Genomic DNA, 10556 nt, shown 5'->3' on the forward strand with positions numbered 1-10556 from the left:
TCTTTCCGTATAGGCATGCATAGGGAGTATTTTTATTAATTATTGGTAATTTCATACACACCTGTAACATATTTTGACATTTCTCACCCCTCTACTCTTCTCCTCCAGGTCCATTTCCACCTCTTTCCAACTTCGTGTCCTTTTGCTTTATCTTGTTTTGTTTTGTTTTGTTCTTTTGAGGCCGGGTGTCTTTGTTTAGCTCTGACTGTCCTGGAATGAACTCTGCAGACCAGGCTGGCCTTGACCTCAAAGATCCCTCTGCTTCTGTCTCCCAAGTGCTGGGACTAAAGGTATGTGTTCCTCTTTGATCTTTAAATGTTCTGTTCAGGGGCAACCATAATTTTATGGTTGGGGGTCACCACGACATGAGGAACTATAGTAAAGGGTCACAGCATTAGGAAGGTTGAGAACGACTGAATTTGAACAGTTAGGTACGGTGGTCTTGTTGGAATAGTTGTGTAGTTGTGACCTTGTTGGAAGAAGTGTGTCACATGGGTGGGCTTTGAGGTTTTGAAAGATCATGCCAAATCTCTCTCTCTCTCTCTCTCTCTCTCTGCCTGCTGCCTATGGATCAAGTCATTCATAGGGGGAAAAGGTGACTGATACAATTGACCTGAGACATTAATGCTATTATTGGTTTTCTGTGTCAGATATGACATGTGTTTGGTGATGGCCTGTCAATTTAAAATAAATAAAAAAATTCAAGCTGTCATAATTTATTTTAAAATGGCCAGAAGGAGTCACGCCATACAACAGGACCCACATGGGAGGTTTATTGGAAGAGAAGAGAGAAGGGGCAGATAAGGGACAGAAAGGGGGCAGAGAGGGGCCAGAGACCAGTCCTGGGGACAAAAGTGGCAAAAGAGAAAATGAGAGAGAGAGGGAGGTGGGCAAGGCCTGCCTTTTAGAGGGGGGCAGTAAATAAAGTGCACAGAGGCGCTCTTAGTGGCTGCAGGGGAGGAGGTGCCCTGTAGGACACAGGGCGGGCCAGTACAGATGCCTGCAGACTGACATCCTTCCCTTTTGTTTACCATAAAAAGGTGAGGAGTTAGAAGGGGGGGGCGGTGAGACAGGAACGAGGATGCTGTGTTCTCAAGACTGCGTTCTACTGACCCGGGGGCATTGTAACCATTGAGACCTGAGAATTCTGGGGTGCTGGCCCCATCCTGGAGTATCTGGCTGGTTCACTTCACTGTCCAGGCTCTGTGGAAATTCGGGCACCGCTTGGATCTGGCAAGATGCTGTTCCAGGTGGATCCAAGTCAACTCCCTGCAGCTCACAAGAACTTGGAGTCTACAAAAAGAGATCCATTTTAGACACATTAGAAAGCAACCAAAGAGAATTTAAAATCCTGACCTTGTGGCTATGATACTGTAGTGGTAGAGTATAGTGTTTAGTACTCTGCCAGAGCTAGACTAATAGCTTATCAGACCAATCAATCAATGTCAAGATTGGGAACAGTAACAGAATGAGAGAGAGAGAGAGAGAGAGAGAGAGAGAGGGAGGGAGAACTCGGGAACACGTTTCATTCTTTTCTACATCTCAGATGGCTTTCTCCTTATCAACACTTACACTTTCCTGTCTTCACATAAACCAACCTTAAAGCACCTGGTCCTTGCCCATCACCACAGCGTTACCCTGACCCCCTCTTCTATCCAATTCACCAGGAGATACCGGTGGGAAGTCAATAATAAAAAATGAAACAGAACAAATATGTATCAAACTTTCATTGCTGTTTCCAGAGAAGGCAAGGAAACGTGATATGAAAAAGATCACCAGGGCCAAATGGAAACAGAGAAGAGGGGACTGTGAGCAGGTACTGAAGGAGCACAGAGGCCAGCATTGCCCTTGGCAAGCCATTGAAGCCTCTGCCCAAATGCCCAACTCTGGGAAAAGGACACTTTGGGGGACCAGAAACTCCACTACAGAATGTATATTTTATTTATCAAGTACTTTATTTATCAACCATAGGCCACCACTTATTTATTTAAATTCTCTAGAGGCTTGGTGAAAAATTTTTGTGGTCCAAAAAATGTCTCCACCAATGCAATGATCCAAATCAGACCAAATCAAACCGAATTAGGAAAAGAAAAAAACAGGCTTAATGGATACCAAGACTCCTGGGTGGCCTTCCAGGTCCTTAGAGAGCAGATGGGGAAGGAAGACAGGGAAACCACGTGTTTGTTCTCTGGGTTGCTGCTTAAATACCCTGTGAGAGGGGTCTTGAGCATCTCTGAGGAGAAGGGTCATTGTTTGGTGGGCTTTCTCAGAGATGGAGTCTGGACTGAGGCAACTCCCAGGGGAGGGGGCTTGGGATGGAGCTTTCCAATCAAACATTCCAGACTCTTTGGGTATATGGATGCCAGGGGCTGAGGTGAAGCCTTAACCCAAACATTTGGCGTTGAAAACTTGGCAAAGACATAGGTACTTAGTGTTAAGTATTTTTCTGACCAACAAGCCAATAATCCAAATCAAACAAGATCAGACCAAATTAGAAGGAACCCAGGTTTAATGGGTACCAGCACTCCTGGGGGCAAGGGGTGGGGGAAAGGAGAACTAGAATGAACGCCGGAGAGGAAAAAAGAGAGATCACATGTTCATTCTCTGGGCTGCAGTTTATATAGCTTGTGGTAGCTGTCTTGACCCTCACTGGGGAGGGGTCACTGTTTGGCGGGCTTTCTTAGAGGTGCAGTTTGGATTGAGGCAACTCCCAGGGGAGGTGGCTTGAAATGGAGTTTTCTGCCCAACATTCCAAAATGGATGCCAGGGGTCTGGAGTGAAGCCCCCAACTCTAAAGGGAGATAAAATGGACATAGAGCTAGCTCACTGGGACTAACAAGTTTGCTCTTTAACCTCAGTAAAAGATGGCTGCCAGCCATGTAGCTGCTTACATCATGATGAGGTCACCAGCCAAGATAGAAAAGAGCCTCATGGTTGCCATTTAAAACATATTTTTTTAAACAGTGGTTACATGCACACACACACAGAGTTGAATCCAAGTTACATACACATACATGCAGAATTAAACAGGAGTAAAGAAAAAGACAGGGAGAATTGGTGTGTGCTCAACTCCTCCATCCAACATTGCAGCAAACAGACAGGATATTTAGAGAGGGAGAGCAGACAGACGCGTGGCAGAATTCCTGCTGGGCTACACTGGGCCTAGCTTTGGGGAATTAGCACCTACTCCTAATCCATCTTTTGTTTTTAGCAGATACCTTTTATCACCCAATGTGAATCTTTTCTGAGAATTCCCCAAAGATATAAAGCCTATGCAAAACTTCACAATGTAACTATATTCTAGTCAAGCCCCTGCCGAGCACTTCAGTGGCTCTCCAGATTGACACCAGGTAAATTATTCATCATTGTCTTTATACAAGAGGATGATTTGGTTTCTCACCTCTCTGGCTTCAGAATTTAATCCCTACCTGCTTCATATTCCAAATGCAGGCCCACTGAAGGTTCCTGCAGGACTCTCCCTCTCTCGCCCTTCTCACATAGATTGTTTTCTTCTCCCTCACACACTGACCTTCAGTATTGCAGGAAAGACTTACATGGTTGCACCAAACATTGCATTCTTCTCTCCCAACTGGATGTTTTCAGGCAAATCTCTCCATCTGTGAACCTTGGCTCAAAAACATGACTTCCGCCATGACTCCCCACTGTACCCCATCTCGAAACTACCTTGCACATGCACACTGTAGAGGGGGTACCCTCATGTATTATCAGAACACCCACTCGGATCTGTGAAGGTTCTATGATTCTAAATCGGGAGAGTTATCTAGATCATGCATCATCAAACTAAACTGGTAGGGTGGAAATACAGCAGGAAAAGCATAGCCTAGAAGGACGGGTGGTTCTCACGTGGCCTTGAATCCCCAGGTGCTTTCACAATTACAAACAGAATGAATCGAAAGTCTAACCAGTGCAACCACAGAAGACAGCCCAGGGAAAAAGACAATAGCTCATAGAGATAAGAATCCGTAAGCATCTGACAGCTTCCAAAAATGCTGATACTCAAAGAAAGCCAAAATTCTATTTCCCAACTGCCTTAAACTAAAGTGTGGAAGGAGGAAAGCTGAAAACCAAGAAAACCGTGGCACCTAGTGAGTCGAGAATTTGCACTTGGCCTTATTGTTAGGAAAAAGCCTAAAACGAGCCACTCCACTGACACAAGGAAATCCAATCAGGCAAATCAAATCGAATAAAATGTCCGGGCTTTATTAAATGCAGCACTCTTGGGTGGCCGGGAGCATGGCAGCGGGGGGGCAGAGATGGAAATCACAAAAACAGAATTTTTAATTGTTTCTTATTTTAGGTCAGTTAATCCAGCATTCCCATCTTTCGCATGGTTAATAGACTCCTCTTCATTACATACCTTCAAACAGTCCCTGGACTGGTCTGGGTACCCGAATTCTGAAAGCCGTCATCTTTAGGTTTCTCACAGGAACCTTCTTTTGGTCCAGGATCAACCATATCACCACCTCCTTTGCAGAGAGGAACCTCCGGGGGTGCAGCTGGCCCCATGCTAGACTTGGTATTCTTCCATCAAGCTGCTTCGTCAGCTCCACCTGGCTCTGTCCCTGCCTCTCCTCGCACACTGATCGCCTGCTTTCGTGGGACTCTGGTTTCTGAAGAATGGACAATTCTTTTCCGAAGCTCTTCATCTTCCAAAACTTTCTCCAATATCAAATGCTTAGCTGCTGCCACTTCCTTCTGTGTCCCTGAGATTTTTATAAGTCTTGACAGTAGTAACGTTCCCTCTGATTCTTTGTCACAAGTGATTTTGGCTCCAGAGGCCTTACAGATAGAGCGAATCGTCTCGCCACCTCTCCCCGTGATTCTGCCCACAAATCTCTGGGGGCAGTGAGAGTTGCTCAGACACTGGGGTGTTCTCTGTCTGGATCTGACGGATGCCGCCTTAGCCCTGCACACCTGAACAGGAAACCCGCTGATCAGCAGCTCTCGCTCATCACCTACATCCTCTGTGTCCACATCAATCCGAGCGCCTGTCTGCTTCGGCAGCTGTTTAATATTGGCTCCTTGTCGACCAATAGTGAGCTTCTCAGCCTCCTGGGGAACCCGCATCTCTATCTTGATGTCATCTTCGCCAACAAATGTCAATCGCTCTTCTCTGCTTTCCCTGTATCGGAGGTATAGGATGTAGGCAACTGTTGCACTTGCTGGGATCCCAAGGCCCAGGGCTATTTTTTGAATAGTGGACAAGCTTGTCCATGAAGTTCGTTCAGTGGACATTTTCTGCTGTACTCTGACTAACATCCGCTCCTCCGAGGCGCACGCCACACGCTTCGCCTTGCACGTCACCCGCGTCGCCGCCCGTGGCTCCCTATGTGAGCAAGCACTTTCAAGGGACTAGCATGAACCCAACACCTGTGTTGACATTCACGACATTTTGGTGCCCAACGTGTGGCTTGAAGAAGGATAAAGGATCCGCTGAAGAAGGACAAAGAAGCTGACCACTTTAAGAACTGGAAGGACAAGTTCCCTCAGGACAAAGGGACTCCAGGATTGTCAGTTTTAAATGTTTTAACATGAAAATAGTCCAGCGAAAATATTAAGTTAGGGCCGAGGTTATGCTTATGTTTCCACAGGAGATAAAGGATTGTGGATCCCATCAGAATTGATTTTAAAAAATCCAGCATGAGCTTGAGACATCTCCCAGACGCTGCAGCTGTTGAGATGCCCCTGGGAAACAAAAGACCTCTGGAGCAGATAACAAAGCCTCTCACCTGGGGACAGTTTAAGAATTTGTGACAAAACCAAAAAAAAGAAAAAATGTATAAAGCCGGGCGGTGGTGGCGCAGGCCTTTAATCCCAGCACTCGGGAGGCAGAGGCAGGTGGATCTGTGTGAGTTCGAGACCAGCCTGGTCTACAGAGCTAGTTCCAGGACAGGCTCCAAAGCCACAGAGAAACCCTGTCTCGAAAAACCAAAAAAAAAAAAAAAAAAAAAAAAAGAATTTGTGACAAAGGGGAGGGGAATGACATGACTCAGAAGCCTGAATGCTATAGATCTGTTCCTTGCATGCTTATTTGTGGTAGTTATACCGGTAACAGGGGCAAACTATACATATCAGGCTTTTATCCCCAGCTCTCCAATTAACACAGCAATAAGTTGGGGAGATATGGATATTCCTGTAGTGGCTAATGAATCTTCATGGCTACTTGGTCCATACGACAACAGAGGTCCTTCTCAGCGGATGGAGGAGGATAGAGTGGATGAACACTACACTGAGGGCGTACAGGGAATTTCTTTTTGCATGGGAAATGAAATTCAATGCCTAAAGATAACCTATCATGTATGACTTTCCATAGTCAGTGCTACCTAAGATTATCATAACAAGTTTTATATGCTTCAAGCATCTGGTTTTAAAGGGCAGGAGATTAATGATATTAGTTCCAGAAATCTACTGTTCTGTGAGATGCGGGTCAGCAACAAAGAATCTGACTTGATGCATCGGCAACAATGTCAGAGTAAGAGGCCTCAAGTGCTAATTAATATCTCCCAAGGAGATGTCGTAGACTGGAGCCATTTTGGATCACCTCAAGGAAGATATTTTCACTTAGAGTTAATATGGAAACAGTATAATTTGAATGGTACTGTGGAAATTAGTGCTTCTGTTAATGAACTTATCTGATGGAGTTGGGCTGTCAAGTCCTGTCCTACAATCTGGCTCTTCAATTCAGACTAACTTGTGGAAATTGCCAAGTGCCTTCTACCCTCTTAAGGCATGGGAAGGAAAATTAAACATTAAGGATGATAACTATACTTTGTCTTTTAGACTAAATCAAAGCCATCCATTTATGGCATTGTACCATTTCTTTACTCGCTACTAAAAGTGCCTGCACAGTGACACCCTAATAGTCACAGCATCACTTGCGAACTCTGTGCCCTTCATACCTGTGTTAATTCTAGTATGCTTTAAAATTTATCCTTTGAAAGTTTATATATTCTTAGAGCAAGACCAGCAATCTGGATACCAGTGAGGTTGTCAAAAGCCATGCAAGGCTCTCCCTGCGATGGTCCTGCTGCAGAAGCTCACTGAGAGAACATTGAAAAGAACAGGTCAAATGGTTGGACTGGTTATTGCAGTTATTATGGGAATCATTGCATTGACGGCTACAGCAGCAATAGCTGCAGTGACGCTTCATAAGGAAACCAAACTGCTGAATTCGTTAGAGTGGCAAGAACATTCAACAGAACTTTGGACTGAACAAAACAAGATTGATAATGAGACAGTGAGTGAATTAACTGAGTTAAGGCAAGTTGCCATATTGTTAGGGGATCAGTTAGAAATTTTGAAAAACAGATAAAATTAAAATGTGATTGGAATGTCTCTTCCTACTGTACTACACCCTTAAGATTTAATGAAAGCAAGTATGATTGGGATAAGGTTAAGATGCATTTGATGAGGCTGTCCACTCTCTTCGTATCTATTCAATATAGTTCTTGAAGTCCTAGCTAGAGCAATAAGACACCAAAGGGAGATCAAGGGGATACAAATTGGAAAAGAAGAAGTCAAACTCTCACTGTTTGCTGATGATATGATAGTTTACATAAGTGATCCCAAAAATTCTACCAAGGAACTTTTACAACTAATAAACACTTTCAGCAATGTAGCAGGATACAAGATTAACTCAAAAAAAGCAGTATCCTTCCTGTACACAGATGATAAAAGGGCTGGGGAAGAAATCAGAGAATCAAAACCCTTCACAATAGCCACAAATAGCATAAAATATCTTGGAGTAACTCTAACAAAACAAGTGGAAGACTTGTATGACAAGAACTTTAAATCTTTGAAGAAAGAAATTGAAGAAGATACCAGAAAGGGGAGAGATCTCCTATGCTCTTAGGTTGGCAGAATTAATATAGTAAAAATGGCAATCTTACTGAAAGCAATTTACAGATTCAACACAATGCCCATCAAAATACCAGCAAAATTCTTCAAAGACCTTGAAAGAATGGTACTCAACTTCATTTGGAAAAGTAAAAAACCCAGGATAGCCAAAACAATCCTGTACAATAAAAGAAATTCTGGAGGCATCACAATTCCTGACTTCAAACTCTACTACAGAGCTACAGTGCTGAAAACAGCCTGGTACTGGCATAAGGACAGACAGGAGGACCAACGGAACCAAATAAAAGATCCGGATATCAATCCACACATTTTCAAACACCTGATATTTGATAAAGAAGCAAAAAATATCAAATGGAAAAAAGAAAGCATATTTAATAAGTGGTGCTGGCAGAACTGGATATCAACATGTAGAAAAATGAAAATAGACCCATATCTATCACCATGCACAAAACTCAAGTCCAAATGGATCAAAGACCTCAACATAAAGCCAGCCACACTAAACCTCATAGAAGAGAAAGTGGGAATGTGGGAGTGTCATATATCAATCTGTTGATTTCATTGGTTAAGCAATAAAGAAACTGCTTGGCCCTCATAGGTTAAGACATAGGTGGGTGGAGTAAACAGAACAGAATGCTGGGAGAAAGAGGAAGTGAGCTCAGACTCGACAGCTCTGCTCTCTGGAGAGAGACACCATGCTCCCATCTCCAGGGCAGAAGCGAGAGCTCTGCTCTCTGAGGCACAGGCGATGAAGCTCCGACCCAGGATGGACGTAGGCTAGAATCTCCCTGGTAAGCCACCTCGTGGGCTACACTAGAAATGGGCTAGTCCAAGTGCGAGAGTTAGCCTAGAAGAGGCTAGATAGAAACGGGCCAAGCAGTGTTTAAATAAATACAGTTTGTGTGTTGTTGTTTCGGGGCATAAGCTAGCCAGGCGGCCAGGGTGCTGGGGACGCAGCCCCGCCACTCTTATTACTACATGGGAATGCATTGGCACAGGAAACCACTTCCTAAATATAACCCCAGCAGCACAGACACTGAGAGAAACAATTAATAAATGGGACTTCCTGAAACAGAAAAGCTTCTGTAATGCAAAGGACATGGTCAACAAGAGAAAACGGCAGCCTACAGAATGGGAAAAGATCTTCACTAACCCCACATCAGACAGAGGTCTGATCTCCAAAATATACAAAAAACTCAAGAAATTGAACACCAAAAGATCACATAATCCAATAAAAAAATGGAGTACAGACCTAAACAGAACTCTCAACAGAGGAATCTAAAATGGCTGAAAGACACTTAAGGAAATGTTCAACATCATTAGTCATCAGAGAAATGCAAATCAAAACAACTCTGAGATTCCATCTTACACCTGTAAGAATGGCCAAGATCAAAAACAGTGATGACAACTTATGCTGGAGAGGTTGTGAGAAAAAGGAACACTTCTGCATTGCTGGTGGGAATGCAAGCTGGTACAACCTCTTTGGATGTCAGTATGGTGATTTCTTAGGAAATTAGAAAACAACCTTCCTCAATACACAGTAATACAACTTTTGAATATATATCCAAAGGATACTCAACCGTGCCACAAGGGCATATGCTCAACTATGTTCATAGCAGCTTTGTTTGTCATAGCCAGAACCTGGAAACAACCTAAATGCCCCTCGATCAAAGAATGGATAAGAAAAATGTGGTACATTTATACAATGGAGTACTGTATAGCAGAAAAAAAATAACGACATCTTGAATTTTGCAGGAAAATGAATGGAGCTAGAAAACATTATTTTGAGTGAGGTAACCCAGACCCAGAAAGACAATTATCACATGTACTCACTCATAGGTGGTTTTTAAACATAAAGTAAAGAAAGCTAGCCTACAAACCACAATCCCAGAGAACTTAGACAACAATGCGGACACTAAGAGAGACTTATATAGATATAATCTACATGGGAAGTAGAAAGTAGAAAAAGAGAAGATCTCCTGAGTAAATTGGGAGCACGGGGACCTTGAGAGAGGATTGAGGGAGGAGGGGAGAGGCAGGGAGGGGAGCAGAGAAAAATATATAGCTAAATAAATATCAATAAAATATTTTTTTAAAAAGATGCATTTAATGGGTTGCCCTAATTCTTCTCAAATGGTTTATGCTTTACAGAAAGAAATTAAAGAAACTTTTGCGAAAAAGTTACCTGATACGACAGGAATGGATATTATAGAAGGCCTATAGCATACTATAGCATCATTCAACCCTATGAATTACTGTAATAGAATTCTTATCCTAGCAGGCGTTGCTCTTGTCCTAGCAATAGTAGCTTTATTAGCTTTAACATGTGTCTTATCCAATGTTATGCCTAAATCCACAAAGTCCCCCAAAAGCCAACAAGGAGACTGAGTCCTGTATGTAAAAGCAAAGAGCCTTTATTTTACGCAAGTTTGCAAACTCAGTCTCTCCACAGTGTACCGTATTGGAATAAACTAAGAGCCCCAGGCTCAGTTAGAGTTGGGTTTTTATAGTAGTAAAGGTGGGGGTGAGGGGTTTCTGAGGTTCAGAACTCCTGATTGGCTGACATTTGTCTAGGGGTGTCCTGGTGAGTGTGCTGGCAGGTGATCCTATCTACAGCGGTTGGAACGTTCGGCATTTCCTTTGGATGATCTGGTCTTGAGTGGTGCTCAGGTAATCTTAGT

The 10556-nt window shown here is 43.4% G+C and overlaps 1 pseudogene; it reads right to left on the reverse strand.

The window, feature by feature from the left end:
* Positions 1-1252: 1252 nt before the first annotated feature.
* On the reverse strand, positions 1253-5256 carry LOC142840475 (tudor and KH domain-containing protein pseudogene; annotated as a pseudogene).
* Between the last annotated feature and the right edge of the window lie 5300 nt (positions 5257-10556).

Source organism: Microtus pennsylvanicus, chromosome 1 (genome assembly GCF_037038515.1).
Source record: "Microtus pennsylvanicus isolate mMicPen1 chromosome 1, mMicPen1.hap1, whole genome shotgun sequence".
NCBI classification, from domain to species: domain Eukaryota; kingdom Metazoa; phylum Chordata; class Mammalia; order Rodentia; family Cricetidae; genus Microtus; species Microtus pennsylvanicus.